Here is an 18068-nt window from a genome sequence, read left to right as displayed (position 1 = left end):
TATGAGCCAAAATCAGTCTTCTCAGGAGTCAGTTTCTTGGGTGTTCTGTCACAGAGATGGAAAGCTGACTAGCAGAACTCATTTTTTATTCTTCAATAAGGGAAGCCATGGGAAGACTTTTTCTTACTGTGTCTCTGTGTCTCCTGATTCTCAACTCAAAAAAAAAGCAGCATATTTTAAGTGACATATTCAGAGATCTGTGCATTCCATTCAATAGCAAATGTGATCTGTTATTTAGAACCACTAACACAGAGAATGAATAATTCCAGAGTCATTGCAGCTCACTGTTTTGATCAATAAGGAGAGTGAGACTATTTGGTTTCCTCTAAGACCATGAGTTCACATCTTTACCTAATAGAGAGAATTTATACTAGTTTTCTAGCCTGCCAATCTTACTCAACACTTTCATGATGTTGATTAACCAATCAGAGATTTACTAACCCTCCAACATCATGTAAGTGGTCTCCATTTTTAAGACAATCTACATCAAACAAACAAATAGAAGAGCTGCAATACTTTCTCAGAAGCAACCAGACCTCTGATGCTCAATGTATACAAAGTATTTTTCATAGGATATGATTTATATAAGCAGTCTTTAAATTTTAGTCAAAAAATATCTAGATTAAATACAAGAATACATTTCAATATTTCTTTTATACTAAACTGTAACTGAAAATTTGTGCAACATAGGAAAAACAGTTCCCATTTCCTCATCTATTTCTATAGACTATTTTCAATAGTCACTTGAATTTACAGACGCCAATCCTTTCATTTTAGGTTACCCAAATTGCTATATGGATAAAATTAAGCTCATAAACTAGAAGAGAAGCAGCACTTGTGAGCTGAAAGTTTGCATCTAGCTGAATTGAAATGGTAAGGCCTGCTTTACAGACTCTTTAAAAATATAATCCCAAAATACTTTATCTTTTGGTGTAAATGTTTAAATTTTAAGGCTATATGAACCACTACAACAGAGAGAACTAGCGAAACTAGTGGAGACACATGAACTGTGGACCAATAGCTGAGGAGCCCCCATGGTACTAGATTAGGCCTTCTGGGTAAGTGAGACAGTTGATTAGCTTGAACTGTTTAGGGGGCCCCCAGGCAGTGGAATTGGACCTGTCCCTAGTGCATGAGCCGGCTTTTTGGAGTCTAGTGCCTATGGTGGACATTTTGTGCAGCCTTGGTGCAGGGAGGAGAAGCTTGGACCTGCCTCAACTGAGTGTACCAGGCTCTGCTGACTCCACATGGGAGGAGACTTTGCCTTGGAGGAGGTGGTAATGAGGTGTGGGTTGGGGGGGGGTGGGAGGAGGGAGGACAGGGGACTCTGTGGTTGGTATGTAAAATGAATAGAAAAATCTCTTAATAAAAAAAAATGAACCACTATAAACATAAGACTAGAGTTTGACATTTATTGATACTTCATAGCACAGTTTCACTTTTGAAATTATGGGATATTCTAAAGTAGGATAGTTGTATTATTCAGTAAACAGGAAGTAAAATAGTAAATGTATAGAAATAGAAAATTACTATCTATGGAATGGACATACATACCAATATGTATGTAAGTTACAGCCTTCCACCCAGAGAATTAACTCACACACTCTGTATTCCCCCAGTCCGTGTGTGTGTGTGTGTGTGTGTGTGTGTGTGTGTGTGTGTGTGTGTATGTGTGTGTGTGTGTGTGTGTCTAAACTACTGTTTTGTCAAATATGAAAACAAACAAAAATTGGGGGGGCAAAGATGAAATGAAATAAATGAATATGAAATCTTTAGCATGGTGCCTATTGAACAGATCAACACATGTTAACAATCACAATAATAATCAGTAGTACCAGCTCTATCAGTGAGTTTATATAGTAAAAGGAAGAATTTAGGCTAGTAGGTAGTCGGGTCCAGTTGTGGACCTAGCCATTATAACGTATTGTACCGGAGTGCCTATTCTCACAGGAGATGGGAAAAGGCATAGCATTTGAAACATGGCAGACAACATGAATCAGCAGCAAACTATCAATACCATGGCGGAGCTCTGGATCTCCCAAGGCTTAGCCTGGATGAGCGAATGTATATGAAGATGAAAAACAACTGGGAGCTTCAAGGCCGATTGCATGCTTCTGATCAGCATTTAAATATGATCCTGGAAGATGCGGAAGAAACTGTGATGACAATAGAGATCGAAGAAGAGACATACGAAGAGAAATATAAATTACCAGAATGCACATCCCCAAGCCCTGCATCCGGAGAAATGGTGTTGTTCAGGTTACCCCACTGTGGAGAGTTGGCTGAGACAGAAGATAGACCCTGTGTAGAGGAACAGAGATGGCTAACCTCTTGAGACCTAAAGGACACTCTCAGAGAGAAGTCCATAGGCAATCTGGTAGTCAGGAATGACCCAAGGATCCTGTGGTGGTTTGATAGAAAATGGCCCCCTTAGGGTCACAGGGAAAGGCACTACTAGGTGCTGCAAACTTGTGGGAGGAAATATGTCACTAGGGATGGGCTTTGAGGTCTCGGAAGCTTAAGCCAGGCCTGGTGGGGCACACAGTTCTCTTCCTGCTGCCTGCAGATCCAGATGTAGAACTCTTAGCTACCTCTCCAACACAATGTCTGCCTGTGTGGTGTCATGCTTCCTGCTATGATGATAATGGACTGAACCTCTGAACTGTAAGCCAGCCCCAATTAAATGTTGTGGTGATATTTTATTTGTGAGCCCCTGTAAAGCTTATCTGAACATCAGAGCAAAAAGCCACTTTATTAAACATAGAAATCAGGAAACGGTAGCACATGCCTTTAATCCTAGCATTCAGGAGGCAGAGATTCAACTGGATCTCTGTGAGTTGAAGGCCACACTGGGAACAGAGCCAGGTGTGGTGGCACATGCCTTTAATCCCAGCAGTAACCATGGAGGTCTGGAGGTCTGTACAGACAGACAGGAGGTGACAGAGCTGGGCAGAAAGAGGAAGTGTTATAGCTGGGCAGAGAGAGGAAGTGAGATGGCAGGGACAGAAAAGATACAGGCGTGGGTATACAGGAAGTATTTCTCTTTTTGGTTGAGGATCTCCAAGTGGTAAGAACATGGCTGGCTTCTTTCTGCTTTTCTGATCTCTCAGTTTTTACCCCAATATCTGGCTCTGGGTTTTTTTATTAATAAAACCATTTAGCAATTAATCTTATAAAATGTTTTCCTTTATAAGAGTTGCTGTGGTCATGACATCTCTTCACAGCACTAGAACCCTAAGACAGAACCCTTCACCCTCAAAGAAATTGATTTGCAAGCAACTTACAACTTCTCCAGCTACATGTCATGTCCCTTTATCTCTGACCTCCAGTCAGTGTAACCACCGTGCTCTATTCAGGAGTTGACTTGGTGGTTGTTCTTAGTGTTAGTTCCAAGCTGTTTTTTTTTTTTTTTTAACTTAAATTAGATATTACCTTTTAAAAAAATAATAAATAGGGGCTGGAGAGATGGCTAATTGGTTAAGAGCACTGGCTGCTCTTTCAGAGGACCTGGGTTCAATTCCCAGCACCCACATGGCAGCTCACAACTGTCTGTTACTCCAGGTCCAGTGGATCCAATACCCTCACTCAGACATACAAGCAGACAAAACACCAATGCATGTCAAATAAAAACAAATAAATTTAAAAATAACAACAATAATCAATAGTAAGTAAAGTAGGCTGTCAAATCTACTGAAATCTTGTGTTTGAATAGGAATCAGAAGTTGTTCAGGAAAAATCGGTAACACCCATAGTTCTTCATCACGGACCCGAAAGTTCTCTCCATTAGAAGATAGAAATAACTGTGGCAAAAGGAGTAAGAGAGACCCACAGGCTTTTTCTTTAATCGCATCCCAGCTTGCTGCTGTGGATGATTACTCGTAATTCTTGACGAATGTGTTTACACTGCACACATTCAATATTACAACTTGATATGAATATTGTGTGTGTTCTATATTCGATCCCGTACTATCTCCTGATGGGGCCGCACCACTCCCCCTGTGCTGCTTTACATGCTAAAGTGGCCATAATGGTCATCAACACACGTTCAACGACTACCAGTGGCTATATGGCACTTTTATCCAAAACAGTCGAACACCCTTCCTACCCACAATACCGCCTCTAGAGGGTATGTTACACAGAGACTGTCCAATAATGAGCAACATTAGCTAAGAGACCTTGGAGGACCAAACACATTAAAATTACCTCTAGTGCCTCAAGTCACACTAAGTCCATAAAACAAAAGAGTTCTTGTCCTGTGTAGAATTTGCACTTGGTTTTTCTCAAAACCCTCAAATTCCCCAATATTCCATGAACATTATATAACAGATAATGATTTTCACCGGCTTGTTTTGCTCACTTTTGAAAGGTTGTTTAATTTTTTTTTTAAGTAAGCTAATTAGTGAGTGAAGTAGCCTTGAATGATTGCAGGTGGCAAAACCATCCTATTACCTTACTAAAAGCTAAGGTGACACCAATTAAATTAAGGGTGACTGATAATTCTTCCTTATTACTTCACCTGCATTCCTAGGTCTACACTTTTTGCTAATGCTCTTGGGGTCAGTTAAAAGATAAAGGGGAACTAAATTCAGCTCATTAATAAAATTGGAAAGTTGAGTTTCTAGGCTCTATATGCTAATTATTCTCGGCTGCCACTAAGGCAATTTAAATTAGCACAGGTAAGCACATAAACAATGAAAGGAGACTGTTCAGAAATGAACCTGAAAGAGAAAGGAGAAAAAAGAGGAAAAAAAAAAAACAGACAAGATAAACAAGATTAGCAGCCCACCAGCCTGGCAGTTCCGCCAATTCCTCCCCATCCCAGCGGTACTTTTAACTTATTAGTGTTGGCTGGTGCAGTTCCCAGGTGACCTGCTGCTCTAAGTGCTTCATTGTTTGGTAACCAAAGGGAACAGCGCTCTTATTGCCAGTAACCTGATTAAGAATATTCAAAACAAGGGACATAGCAAGTAATGATCTTTCTGCAGAGGGCCTCTGCACTTAGGACTCACTCAAGCTTTCAGAAAATAAAGACATGACCTTTTCAGCCCTGTGCTTCCTGGGCTGTGCCTTGCTGTGGGTACAACGAACACGCCAATAGAATCCTCCTAAGTGGCTCCCAGCAGAAATGAAGCAATTCCCACACCAGTCATGCAACACACTCATTCTGTTTACTCTAAGGAAAGGTGCACTAACAAGTCATCTTTCCAGGTATGGGGGCTGGGGGGTAGAGGGAGGGAGGGAGGAGAGGGAGGGGGACCAGGTGCTACCCTACAGCATTTCCCCAGTAATAGAAACTCATGTTCATTTTCAGCTTATCCCCTGACATCAACACTGCAGTTCAATGGTACTCACAAATTTGATTATGATAAAATTTTAAATAATTATACAATGCTGGTTGTTAAGAAGGTACGATACATATGAACGTTTACCTTTAGATGCAGATAACGAGTGAAAATATTATTCAAGGTCGATCTCCAACTAAAGGAAAGGAGGGAGGGGGAAGAAGGGAGGGAAGGAAGGAGAGAGGCAGGCAGGGAGGGAGGGAAGGATGGAGGCAGGCCAGGAGGGGAGGAGAGAGGGACAAATAATTCCTTTAGCGCAAAACTTAAAATGTTATTGATGCTTAATAATGTTGTACAGGTGATTTTTCATGGGGAAATTGACCAGATTTTTTTCTAGTCCACATATTGTGAAAGGACCTTGTTTTCTCCTCCAAAGCAACCTTTCTTTAAAAGGGAAAACTCACCTATTATTCCCTTGATATCAATACGCACTCCATAAGACCTCTAAATAATGCTCCTCTGGAGGAATCATTCTTACTATCTTCAAATAAAATAAACCTTCCCTCAAATGTGTGGTTCTCTTTGTATATGTGTATCAACTTATTATGGTTGTGGTACATGATGCTAAAATATTTATAAATTACTGTCAAGTAAAAACACATGGTCTATACCATTTTTTCCTCAAAATTTCATTCACCTTCGATTCGAGTATCACTTAAAAATACGCTTCCTGCTTTTCTTATAATGAAGAACAGGGAAACTCCAGGTCATCCATGAAGCCTGTGGTTCTTGTGTTTTTACCTTCATATTTTGTTTTCAAGCTGTAATTCAAAAATGGATATACTGTTTATCACCAGTTCAACTCCTTCCCATCTAAGAGCTCATTCTATTCCGCTGCTACCTAGGAATTAGCTAGCCCTCATTACAGAGTTCTAAATAAAATTAATTACCATAAGTTGGTGCAACTACCTCAGATGAAACAGGGGAAAGAAATGCTAGGCATATGGAGCTTGTCTCCTCCTTCATCAAACACTGTAGTCTCCTCATGAAACATCATACATATAACAGATGTAAATGTGGACAATTTAGTGCATTCATTAAATATGGAATAGAGGTGTGTGACTATGTACTGTTACGTTCTATAGCAATACTGTGATGTTACCACAGATGCGTAAATATTATCCTTTAGTACTCCTTCTAAAAAGAATTCTAAAAAAAAAAAAAGGTCTTGGGAGTTTGGTTTAGTTTTTGGTTTTTCAAGACAGGGTTGCTCTGAGTATCCCTAGCCATCCTGAAACTCACTTTGTAGACCAGGCTGGCCTCAAACTCAGAGACCCACCTGTCTCTGCCTCCCAACCGCTGGGATTAAAGGCATGGGCCACCACCACCCAGCTCAAAAAGATTTTTTTAATACAAATTTTATTTTCTACAAAACTAAAAGAAAATACATATATAAACAAGAGACTCCAAGATACATGCAGAGACCCTGAACAGTAGAAATCAGTAAGTCTTGTGAGAAAAAGGGATAAAAGGAAATGTCAAAGGTTAAAGAGCACCATATTGTTGATTTCAGAAACACTGACAAAGCTATGCTTCTCTGAGAGAGTTAGACACGCAAACCTCGAGTTATTTTCTTGCAGTTGTGACTTCATGACAGACATGTCATCAGAAGCCCTCTTCAGCTCAGTTTGATTCAGAGATGGTGCTGCTGTACAAAGAATCCCAACAAGTAGCCCTACTTGTCAGAGTAATCTATTTCTTTGTTTTGGAAAGAGAATCTGGGGTTGTTCAGCCTGTATCTCTCCTCCCCTAGTCCCCATTGAAAATTCCCACAGATTTCTGATTAAAAATAATTCTTACTTTGGTAATAAATATTGACTATGTAAAGATGCCATGAAAAAGAAAACCTATGGGAAAAAAAAAAGCAAAGCCCAAAATTCAACAGATAAAGAGTATGCAACAAAAATTACTGGTAAGGAAAAGATGAAGTGTTCATTCAAATGTTGAGCTAAGGAAAAAAAAAAACTAATGAACCACCTTCATCAAAAGTAGAAAACCGCCGGGCGGTGGTGGCGCACGCCTTTAATCCCAGCACTCGGGAGGCAGAGCCAGGCGGATCTCTGTGAGTTCGAGGCCAGCCTGGGCTACCAAGTGAGTTCCAGGAAAGGCGCAAAGCTACACAGAGAAACCCTGTCTTGAAAAACCAAAAAAAAAAAAAAAAAAAAAAAAAAAAAGTAGAAAACCATGTAACCTAAACATAACATGGAAAAAAAAGCAGTGAAACAGTATGTTAGCCTTCAATTAACAAAACATCTGAAATACTGAAATTAAAATGAAGAAAGGTCTACTGTGGCATACAGTTTGGAGTTTTCAGTCTGGTTTATAGACTCATTGTTTTTTTGGTTTTTTTGCCTACAGTGCAGAGGATGACCTCATGGCAGAAGCAAGTGGTGAAGTTGCCCAACCAGGAAGCAAAGAGAGAAGAGAGGATTAGGGTCCCCACATCCCCCTACAGACCTTCTCCAAGATGCAGATCCGCTATACCCTGACAATCAAGTCCTTATCGTTTGCACTTTGAGGAACACCTGTCTAAATCACAGTAAGCAGTGAGAAATAAGATGTGTACCAACCCCAAAAAAATATTTTTTAAAGATAAAGAAAAACTAAAATAATCATGGAAACAAAAACAAACATGGAAGAAGAGTTAGAGGTGAAAGGAGACTGTAGGAAACACGGTGAGGAATGAAGGAAAAGTAGAAATGAAGGAAAGAGTAAATCGAGTGAAACTGAAAGCAAGTTCAGAATTACATGATGTTAGAATGAAAATGATGGCCATGGAAGGTAGGAAAGGCAAATACAGCAATACACCCACAAGAGGGGATTGGGGGAATCCTGGAAGAATAAAATGAAAGTCCTGGAGCCACATGATCACCTGAAGCATGCACCAAGAGACATTTGCCAACACAAAATTAGATTACTATAAAGAGAAGCACAAAGAACTTCCCTGAAAATGTCACAGAAACATTAAGAAAAAAAAAATCTTATAGAAACATGAAAAGAAAAACTGCTTTACACTGCCCTGGTAAAGAGTCAAATTGAGGAGGCAGAGGACCAACATAAATGTAACTGGCTGAGCCAATAGTTTTGTTGGCAACGTTCACTGCTAAAATACAACAGAGAAATGTCTCTAAGACATCTACAACAGTAAATGGATGCATTCCTCAAGTATTGTGTAATAGTATCATGTAGAACATAAACCCTGGGCAGGAAGTAGAAATCAATGGTAGCCTATGCGCTCGCCATACATGAGACCCTAACTTCAGATCTTGGCACCCCAAAAAACAAATAATTAAATAAAAAATTTAAATAAGCCTTGCTATCATGAAAACTAGCAACATGTTGACAACTCATAAATACATGAAATCTAACATGAGAACAGTGAGAGGCATATTATATCAACATAACAATTACTTTATCAATAAATACATAGGTTGAGAGAGAATATTTTAAAACACTACTGAAGGACACAGAAAGGAATTTGATCATGTTGTCCTCCATCCCCTTCGCCCAGCATCCCTGTGATTACCCTCCCCCATGGTGTGCCCGTGAAATAACCGCTTACTTGGTGTGAATTAGAAAATATAAACATTTAAAGTCTCTGGAAATTTGACCTAGAGACAGACAGCAAATCAATAAGTGTTTGTTCAAGAAAATCTCCTAAATGTCAATAAAAACAGCAGGAGTCTGTGATAGGTGGACTAAAACCAGATTCTAATCCATCACTCCACAACGTGTTACAGGACACTTACTGCATCAGGTGACCAAGAGATGGGAGCCCCTCTTTACCCTGACCCCAGCCAAAAGACTGGTGTTACCACTGGTGAAGTAGCATATCTCACGCCATGACTCAGGCCTCTAAGTAAGGGAGATTAAGACAGTATAAAAAAGACTCAGAGAAAGTTAGGATAGTGTAGCAGGAATCTTAAAGGGTCATATTAATAAAAACAAACCTGGAGCTGGTTATTGGGGTGAATGCTGGAAGATCAGAGAAGCAGAACAAGCCACAGCCAACCTCACCTTGCCAATTCCTCAGCTGATTCTGTTTCCTCAGACTGGAAGCCTCTCAGTCCTCATCCAGAATGAATCTCAGCTGAACTGCTGCTTGAAGCCTAAAAGCTTAACCAGGCCAAAAGCTTCTAGTTCCTGGTTTTCACACCTTATATACCTTTCTGCTTTCTGACATCACTTTCTTGGATTAAAGGCATGAGTCACCATGCTTGGCTGTTTCCAGTGTGGCCTTAAACTCACAGAGATCCGGATGGATCTCTGCCTCTGGAATGCTAGGATTAAAGACATGAGTGCCACCATTTTCTGGCCTCTATGTTTATCTAGTGGCTGTTCTGTTCTCTGACCCCAGATAAGTTTATTAGGGTGCATAATATTTTGGGGAACACAATACCACCACAGGATAGTTCACTGACTTGTGTTTAAACCATTGGGTAGATATAATTTTTTTAATCAGATTAATCTCCCATTGCATATTCCAGAATAAATTCAAAATACAACAAAAATCCAAATATTATACATAAAAGCAATACCAGAAAAGGAACAAAAATAACAAGGAAGAAAACTTGGAAGTAAATAAAACCTTTCAAAGTACTTCTGAGAACTCAGAATCCATGAAATATTAATACTTTTATTGTACAGAAAGAAACAAAAATAGCTCTGTCTGTTCAAAAGATAATAAGCAAAGCCAAGAGACAGGGTTCAAGCACTTCAGAAGCTGAGGCAGGAGGACTGTAATGAGTTAAAAATCAGTTAAATTGTATGATACTGTCCCCAAATCAAAGAAAAATAAAGAAATGAAAAGAAAAAGACATCATAAATGGAGGGAGATGTTTCTAATAATATGGCAGAAAGAGGATAAATTCACTACTATAGGAAGTTGCTAGAAATCAGTAAGCAAAAGAAAATTATTAGTAGTAGTAATAATGGAAGTTTCTAAAGATATAAGCAGATAATTCTTAGAAAGTTTCAAGGGATTCTTTTTAATAGATGTCAGTCTCAAGTATCATTAGTGGTTTCCCTTGTGGCCAAATACTACACAAGAAGCAACTTAGGGAAGAGGATTTATTTTGGCTGATAACTTGAAAGGATAAAAATCAGTCACAGTGGGGAAGACATGGTGGGTGACCAGTTCATCCATGGCAGCAGACCTCTAGGCTACTTTTTCACACCTCAATGTACAGTAGAGCAGAGAAAAACACATGGAGCAGACCAGGCTGCAAACCTCTAGACCAGACCCACCCAGAGACCCACTTGCTCCATCTAGACCCACATCCCAAAGGTTCCGTGTCCCCAGTACAGCAGCTCAAGTGAGGAGCCAAGTTTACAAAACATATGAGTCTGTGGGGAAACTTACATCCAAACCAGACTACTTATACTAGGAGAAAAGCAAACTAAATTACCTTGACATATCACTTTTAAGTGAGCGTGCAGAATATAAAACATTGCTACCTATATGGAGGAAAACTGGTATTACCAGGCCTACCGATATCTGTAAACTTTAAACACAGAAAATTCTACTTTGGGGTTTGTATAATAGGTGTTGAGTATCACAAAATAGTATGTACATGAATGTACTCATTGAAGCAGTATTAGCCAAGAAATTAAAGTAATTTTAATTTTTGTAAGATTGGACTGGTTAATTACAGTCCATTCAATGGAATATAGTCATTGAAGTTTGTACGAATTCTACATACTGACTGATGATGATTCTATATCCTAACAGTCTCTGTGGGACAGTAATAAAAGAAGAGCCAAGATTTAGAATGTAACATGTTTAAAACAACCTTACAGCCTGGCAAGATGGCTCACAGTTCCCACCAAACCTGATTACCTGAGTTTGATTCCTAGGATCTATATTGTGGAAGGAGAGAATCGACTCCTGCAAGTTATCCTCTGGCCTCCTCACGTGCTAAGACATGTGCATGCCCACATGCACACACATACACAAAATGAATAAATGTAAAACTAAAACTTAGATGCTACTTTACCTGTACAATGGGGGAACATGAAGGATGCATTCACTTTTGCTCACATATGCTAACAGAAACCCTAGTAGAAGGCAAGTAGAATTAATGACTAGAGTTCTGCTGATGTGGCTATGGGAGCCATATGGGTGACAAATGAGATTCAGAAGAATGTCTTTCAATATATACATTTTCCTTTGTTAGCAGTTTTTGAGAACTTCATATATGCATCTATACATATGTATTTGATCAAATACTCCCTCCACTAGCTTCCCTCCGAGTCCTCTCCTATTTCCCCACTACTTTCTCTCTCCCAAACCATGTGCTTTTTTAAAAAAACCACTGAGTCCACTTAGCTCTGCCTGTATGTAAATCAGTAAAGGACCATCTACCGGTGCACAGGCAGCTTCTCAGAGTCCACATCCCTGAAGAAATCTGACTCATCCTTCCCCAGCAGCAATCAATCACTAGAGCTTCTTAGCTAGTAGGACTTCATGAGCTGCTCTCCTGTCCATGCTGGGACTTTGGCTAGCTTGGTATTACACAGGTCTTGTGCATTCAGGCTTGTGTGAGTTCGTACATGCAATGGGTCAGTCATATCCAGGAAACACTGTTTCACTACAGGCAACCACTTCTTCTTGCTCTTACAGTCTTTCTGATTCCTCTTCCATGGTGATCCTTGAACACTGGAGGGAGGGGATGTGACACAGATGTCCCATTTAAAGCTGAGCATTCCATGGTCTTTATTCTCTGCACTGAGCCAGTTGTGGGTCTCCATACTAATCAGCATTTACTACAAAAAGTTTTGCTGATGAAGGTTGAGAAATGCGCTTATCTATGGATATAAAGAACTTAAAAGGCAGCTTATATTACTGTGTCCATTTAGCAAAATAATAGCTCTGGGTTCTCCCCTAGGACCCGTCTTCTAGCTAACCATAAGCTTTTTTTTTTTTTTTTTTTTTTTGGTTTTTCGAGACAGGGTTTCTCTGGGTAGCTTTGCGCCTTTCCTGGATCTCGCTCTGTAGACCAGGCTGGCCTCGAACTCACAGAGATCCGCCTGCCTCTGCCTCCCGAGTGCTGGGATTAAAGGCGTGCGCCACCACCGCCCGGCCTTTTTTTTTTTTTTTTTTTTTTAAATTTATTTATTTATTATGTATACAGTGTTCTGCCTACATTCATGCTTGCAGGTCAGAAGAGGTCACCAGATCTCATTATGGATGGTTGTGAGCCACCATGTGGTTACTGGGAATTGAACTCAGGACCTCTGGAAGAGCAGCCAGTGCTCTTAACCTCTGAGCCATCTCTCCAGCCCACCATAAGCTTTTGATCCAAGTAACAGTACCAGGTGTGAGTTCCATCTTAGGGAGGAGGCTTTAAATCCAATCAGAAAGTGGTTGATTACAATCATACCATTGATAGCACTATTGGACCAGTGGGTATAGCTTGCCAGGGCACTCATTATTGGAGCTCTCAGGGTTCACATATGGGTAAGGCTATTGAGTGCTATTCTTCCCTAGTAGTGTGCGTAGAACCTCCCAGCACTATAAAAGCTAGTCAATAGAGATAAGGCTTCCATGTCACCACATACTTGATTTTTCTATGTCCTGTGACTCAAGTATGTAGTGTCTTCATAAAAATGATCTTAGTGTCAATGTCTAGAGAGTAACCAAAGGCAATAGAAATAACATGTAATGCATGAGGACATCTATGAGATCGCCCTGACCAACAAACCTAAAGTGTTAACCCATACCTAGCAATGGGGTCTTTGTTTGATAGCCTATGGTTTCTAGGAGAGGCATTGCCCCCATTATAGAATAACTCGACTTAAACTTATCTTATATGTGCATATATATAGGTATTTTAGTAAGCCTCCAAAGTTTTAGGGATCTATATGACATTTTCAAACATCCTTAATGTTAGTTATCTCTCTTTCCTCTACCCTGCCTTCCCATCGCCTATCTCATTTTCCCAAAAGACTCTATAGTCTGTTACAGAGATATTTCCTCATCCAAGTTCATTGCTGCTTTAGTCACAAGAACAAGGAAATTAAAACAGCTTAGATGTCTATCAACTGATGAATAGATAATGAAAATATGGTGCATAAACACAAGGAAATATTATTCGGCTGTAATAAAAAATAAAATTATGAAATTCACAGGTAAATAAAGGAAGATGGAAATATTCATTCTGAGTTAGGTAACCCACACCTAGAAATACAAATGTCACATGTTCTCTCTCTTGTCTGGATGCTAGCTTTGAATCCTCAGATATGTGTGTGTTTAAACTGGGGACCACAGAAGGCAGAAAACTAGCAGGGGGCCATAGTAGAGTGTTTCAAAAAAAAAAGGGGGCATGGAATGAATGTGATGTGAAAGAAAAGGACAAATAATTGAACAACAAAAACAATACTATTTTTACATTTTGCTATCATTTCCTATCCAAATTAATTAAATATTAAATTTTAAAAATACATCATAGGAATTATGGTGTTTTGTTTCAAATAATCCATTCTCCCTATCCCTGTCTCCCTGTCTTCTTCCTATGAAGCTTCCAGAAAGCTATGCCTATGGGAAGAAACTAAAGAATAAAAGAATGAAAAAGAAAGAACCAAAGTAGCATTTACAACCTTGGCATTTTTACCCCCAAATCCCACATGCTAAACTACCTAAAGAATGCATTCAGCCTTTGGTTGACTTAAATGGACTCCTCCCTGTTGAAATGAAAGTAAATTTGGACTTCAGTTGCATGAGGGTCTGAGTAGAAAGAAGCAAGGAGGAAAGAGAAATAGCATTATGTCCAAAGCCCAGGATTAACCTAGACCTTCTCAAGCGAAAGCTGAAAACCAGGCTATCACACAGCCAAGGAGGTGCAGGCATTGGGCCCTAAGACCTTCATTGTGCTCCTTCCTTGTAATAACTGAAGGGAAGAAAACATCTGCTCAGTGATCTTACCCTTCCACTCAAACAACAGACAGGTGGTTAGGAGAACAACCTTGTGATCCACAGAAAAACTAACGGCCACAGAAAAACTAACGGGATACGTCCTAAGGATAAGTTCAAGAATTAATCATTATGGAAAAGAGAGATTTTATGTTTCCTAGGAATGTGTTTATACATCATATCACAATGAACATGATTGGAATTTGTAATCGGTAGGTGTTACATTCCCTTGAAAACATCTGTAGTGATTTCAGTGAGATATCCTCTGTAAGACTTTGGCATTTGAATATTTGGTCTCCAGTAGGTGGAACTGTTTGGGAAGGATTACGAGGTGTGGCCTTGTGGGAGGAAGTGCATCCCTGGGAGGAGGCTTTGAGGTTTCAAAAGACTCAGGCCAATCACAGTTTGTTCTCTCTGCCTCCTGCTTATGGATCAAAATGTGAGCTCTCAGCCGCTACTCAAGTCTCCTGTTGCCACGCCTTTGCTCCACAATCGTAGATTTTAACCCTCTGGAACTATAAGGCCAATTCAACTCTTTTGTTTATTTGATAAGTTATCTTTGTCCTGGTGTCTTATCACAGCAACAGAAAAGTATCTAAGGCAACATCTAACACTAAATCAAGAATAAATGCAATTGTGGATAATGAACACCGTTACAGCTTAAATATTAAATGGAACATTACACATGGTAGAATAAAAATAAGTTGTTTTTGTTGGATGCTCTGGAAATTTCTCTTTGACCACTTACCAATTAAGTAACACTTTTCTAGTGAAATTGGAATATACTTACATTTAATACATGTTTCTTCTAACTTATTTGATAACCATTTTCATGAGGTCAGAAACAAATATTTCCAATCATGGCTATTACACTCAGATTTCTCTTCAGATCATAGAAATCTATCTCCTTTTACCAATTATGGCTATCAATTTTTTCCTTAACTCTTACAAATTAGAAGCTTAAATCCAGATTAATGGTAATAATTTATATAAAATAAAACTCATTTATCTAAAGCAATGATTCTCAACCTGTGGGTCATGATCCCTTTTGGGGTCATATATCAGATAGCCTTCTTATTAGATATTTACATTATGGTTCCAAACAGTAGCAAAATTACAGTTATGAAGTAGCAACAAAATAATTTTATGGTTGAGGGTCACCACAGTATGAGGAACTGGACTAAAGGTTTACAGAATTAGGAAGGTTGAGAACCACTGCTCTAAAGTCTTTGTAGCATGAAAACTCTGAGTAGCCAAAACTTCTAGATGAAGATTAGTTCCTTAAAAATTAAATTTTTAAATGAATTTAAGTATCTTAAGTGACTTTTTTTCCAAGATGTTTCAAAGCATACAGTGTGTGTACTATTCTGAAAATTAGTTTATATTTTATCATTGTTATGACTACTGCTTTAAATATATGAGACGATCTATATTATATATACATACATAATAGCCTATTAAATCTATGACATTATTTGCAATGGTGATATTTTTCACCTCATTCTATATGTGGGTGTGTGGTATGCCTGTATGTGTATGCACATTCGCATTCGTGTGAGCATACACGTGTGTGTGCAAGTGTAAACACATGCATGTAGAGACTAGAGGTTGACATCCTGTACCTTCTTCAATAGCTCTCCATTTTATTTGCTGAGGGAGAGTCTCTCACTAACCAAGATCGTGCTCATTTGACTAGTCTAGCTGGCCAGCTTGCCCCACTGATCCCATCTCTACATCCCAAGGTCTGGAATTGCAGGCAAGTTGCCACGCCTTTTAGGTAAGTCCTGGGGATCTGAACTCTAGTTTCTCAGCGAGGACTTTACCCACTAAGCCATCTCCCATAAGCCTCTCTCCTCTTTTTCATCCTTCCTCTCCCTTCATTGCTGACAGCGCCCTCATACAAGCACGTCTAATTCTACGAGTTTCGCTTCACATTATCTAGGCATTTAGAAGTCACATGATGAGACTTCCTTCAAACAGTTTGTTAGCTGACTTCAGGCTTTGAAATGAGGCCTAAGGGAACCCCCTTTTCAGTCATTTAAGCAAGGTGTTAATGCAGACCAGCTGAGACATCTTGTTTGACCATGCAAGGCGGTACTTTTTTACTTATTACTTTGGACAATTTCTACTAGAAACATTTGATCTCACATGAATTTGGCAAAGTTGGGATCACATCACAATAAATGTCCTACTGATTTATGTTGTGTGTTTGCATATGTGTGCCTGTGTGTGTGTGTGTGTGTGTGTGTGTGTGTGTGTGTGTGTGCACGTATGTGTGCAGGCGTATATGTTTGTACATGTGTGTGCATGGGAGGGCCAAAGGTCAATGACAAGTGTCTTCTTCAATTGCTATATACCTTATTTTATGAGACAAGGTTTCTCACTGAACCTGGAATTTACTGGTTTGGCTAGCTGCTCTGGCTGGCAGGCTCTAAGGATACACCTGTCTCTGTTTCCCCAACACTAGGATTACAAGCATGTGCTCCTGCACTCACATGTTTTTTGATGTGAGTTCTACGTATTAAACAAAGGCCTTCATGCTTGCATGGCAAGTACTCTAGTAGCCAAGCCATCCTCCAGCATGATTTTAAAAAGGCAATTTTATTAAGATTCTGTAAAAACACAAGATGAAATAATTTTTCAATAGGCAATGGAAGAACACGTTCTCTGAATTGTAAAGCAAAGAAAACGAAAAGATAGAGCCAGGTGTGATTCCACACAGTGCATGCTAAGCACTTCTCTGTATTTCCCAGAGCTGGGTTACCAATATAGTTTTATGCTTTCTTATTCATGCAAAGAAATGAAAATTATAATGTCTACTTAATGTAAATAAAGCAATTGCCTCAGAAAAAGCAAGTTTTTCACATGGTGAGTCTAGAAAGCAATTTCCCTTTGTCCTTCATCAAGAACTCACTGTAACAGTAAAACAGCATCCTCAGCAGTAACTTTACAAGTCACAAGGAAGAGCTTCACTGGACAGTCCTATATAAAACCCTGCAGTGTAAGTCAATAGCGTGACTCAATGAGAAAAACTCTATAGGGAAACACATGAAATGACTTGTTTTAAACACAACAGTTAATTGTCCATGGCTGCTCCTGGTAGACCAATGTCACTATCTGTGACATTGTTGAGAGCATACACTTGGTCACCTTTCAGTCATCAGTGAGAGATTACTTACTAGCTCAGGTCATTGAAGGATGCTTGACAGGTCTTCCTGGGACCTATAACTCTTTCCTGGACTCTGCACATATCACAGAAGTTGTGATTTAAGCCAGTGAAGACACATCAGGGAGCTTCATTATTATTCCAAGCCTCCACTTAAAATATAGCTGCTCGATAGGGAATTAAAATAAGAAAATAGAGACAAATTAATTGAAAGAAAGGAAGCATCCATTAAAAGGCATTACTGTCAGCAATTACTGGTCAATGTATGAAGTTAACTAGCAAACAACTCCCTTATTACTGATGGTATAGACTCTTTCTTGACTCTGACACAAAGCCAAAATATCAACACTGACTCCTTCACTTTACTTTCTGTATAAACAAACAACATTAGCATTCTCCCACTGAACAGGGTAGAAAATTGTTCCTAATAAGTTAAGATTTGGAATTAAAAACACAAACAGCAGTGTGCTTGAACAAAGTGAGATTATCCAGTGCAAACAATGGATCAATTGTCAACTGAGTAAGAAGATAACTAAATCTCCAGTGCCCAGGGGTCTTAAAAGGCAGTGATTACCCTCAGAGTTTTTATGCATCATTTTTTCAGTGTCTTAGAGAAGGAAACAACTTAACCTTGACAATGAGAGTTCCC

General features: G+C 39.3%; 1 pseudogene; it reads left to right on the top strand.

Moving 5' to 3' along the window:
• The first annotated feature begins 1979 nt into the window (after window positions 1–1979).
• LOC128118848 (U6 snRNA-associated Sm-like protein LSm3) lies at window positions 1980–2286 on the top strand (annotated as a pseudogene).
• The last annotated feature ends 15782 nt before the right edge of the window (window positions 2287–18068 follow it).

Source organism: Peromyscus californicus, unplaced genomic scaffold (assembly GCF_007827085.1).
Source record: "Peromyscus californicus insignis strain IS unplaced genomic scaffold, ASM782708v3 Scaffold_23__1_contigs__length_62951481, whole genome shotgun sequence".
NCBI lineage: Eukaryota > Metazoa > Chordata > Mammalia > Rodentia > Cricetidae > Peromyscus > Peromyscus californicus.
This window is presented reverse-complemented; position numbering and strand designations above follow the sequence as displayed.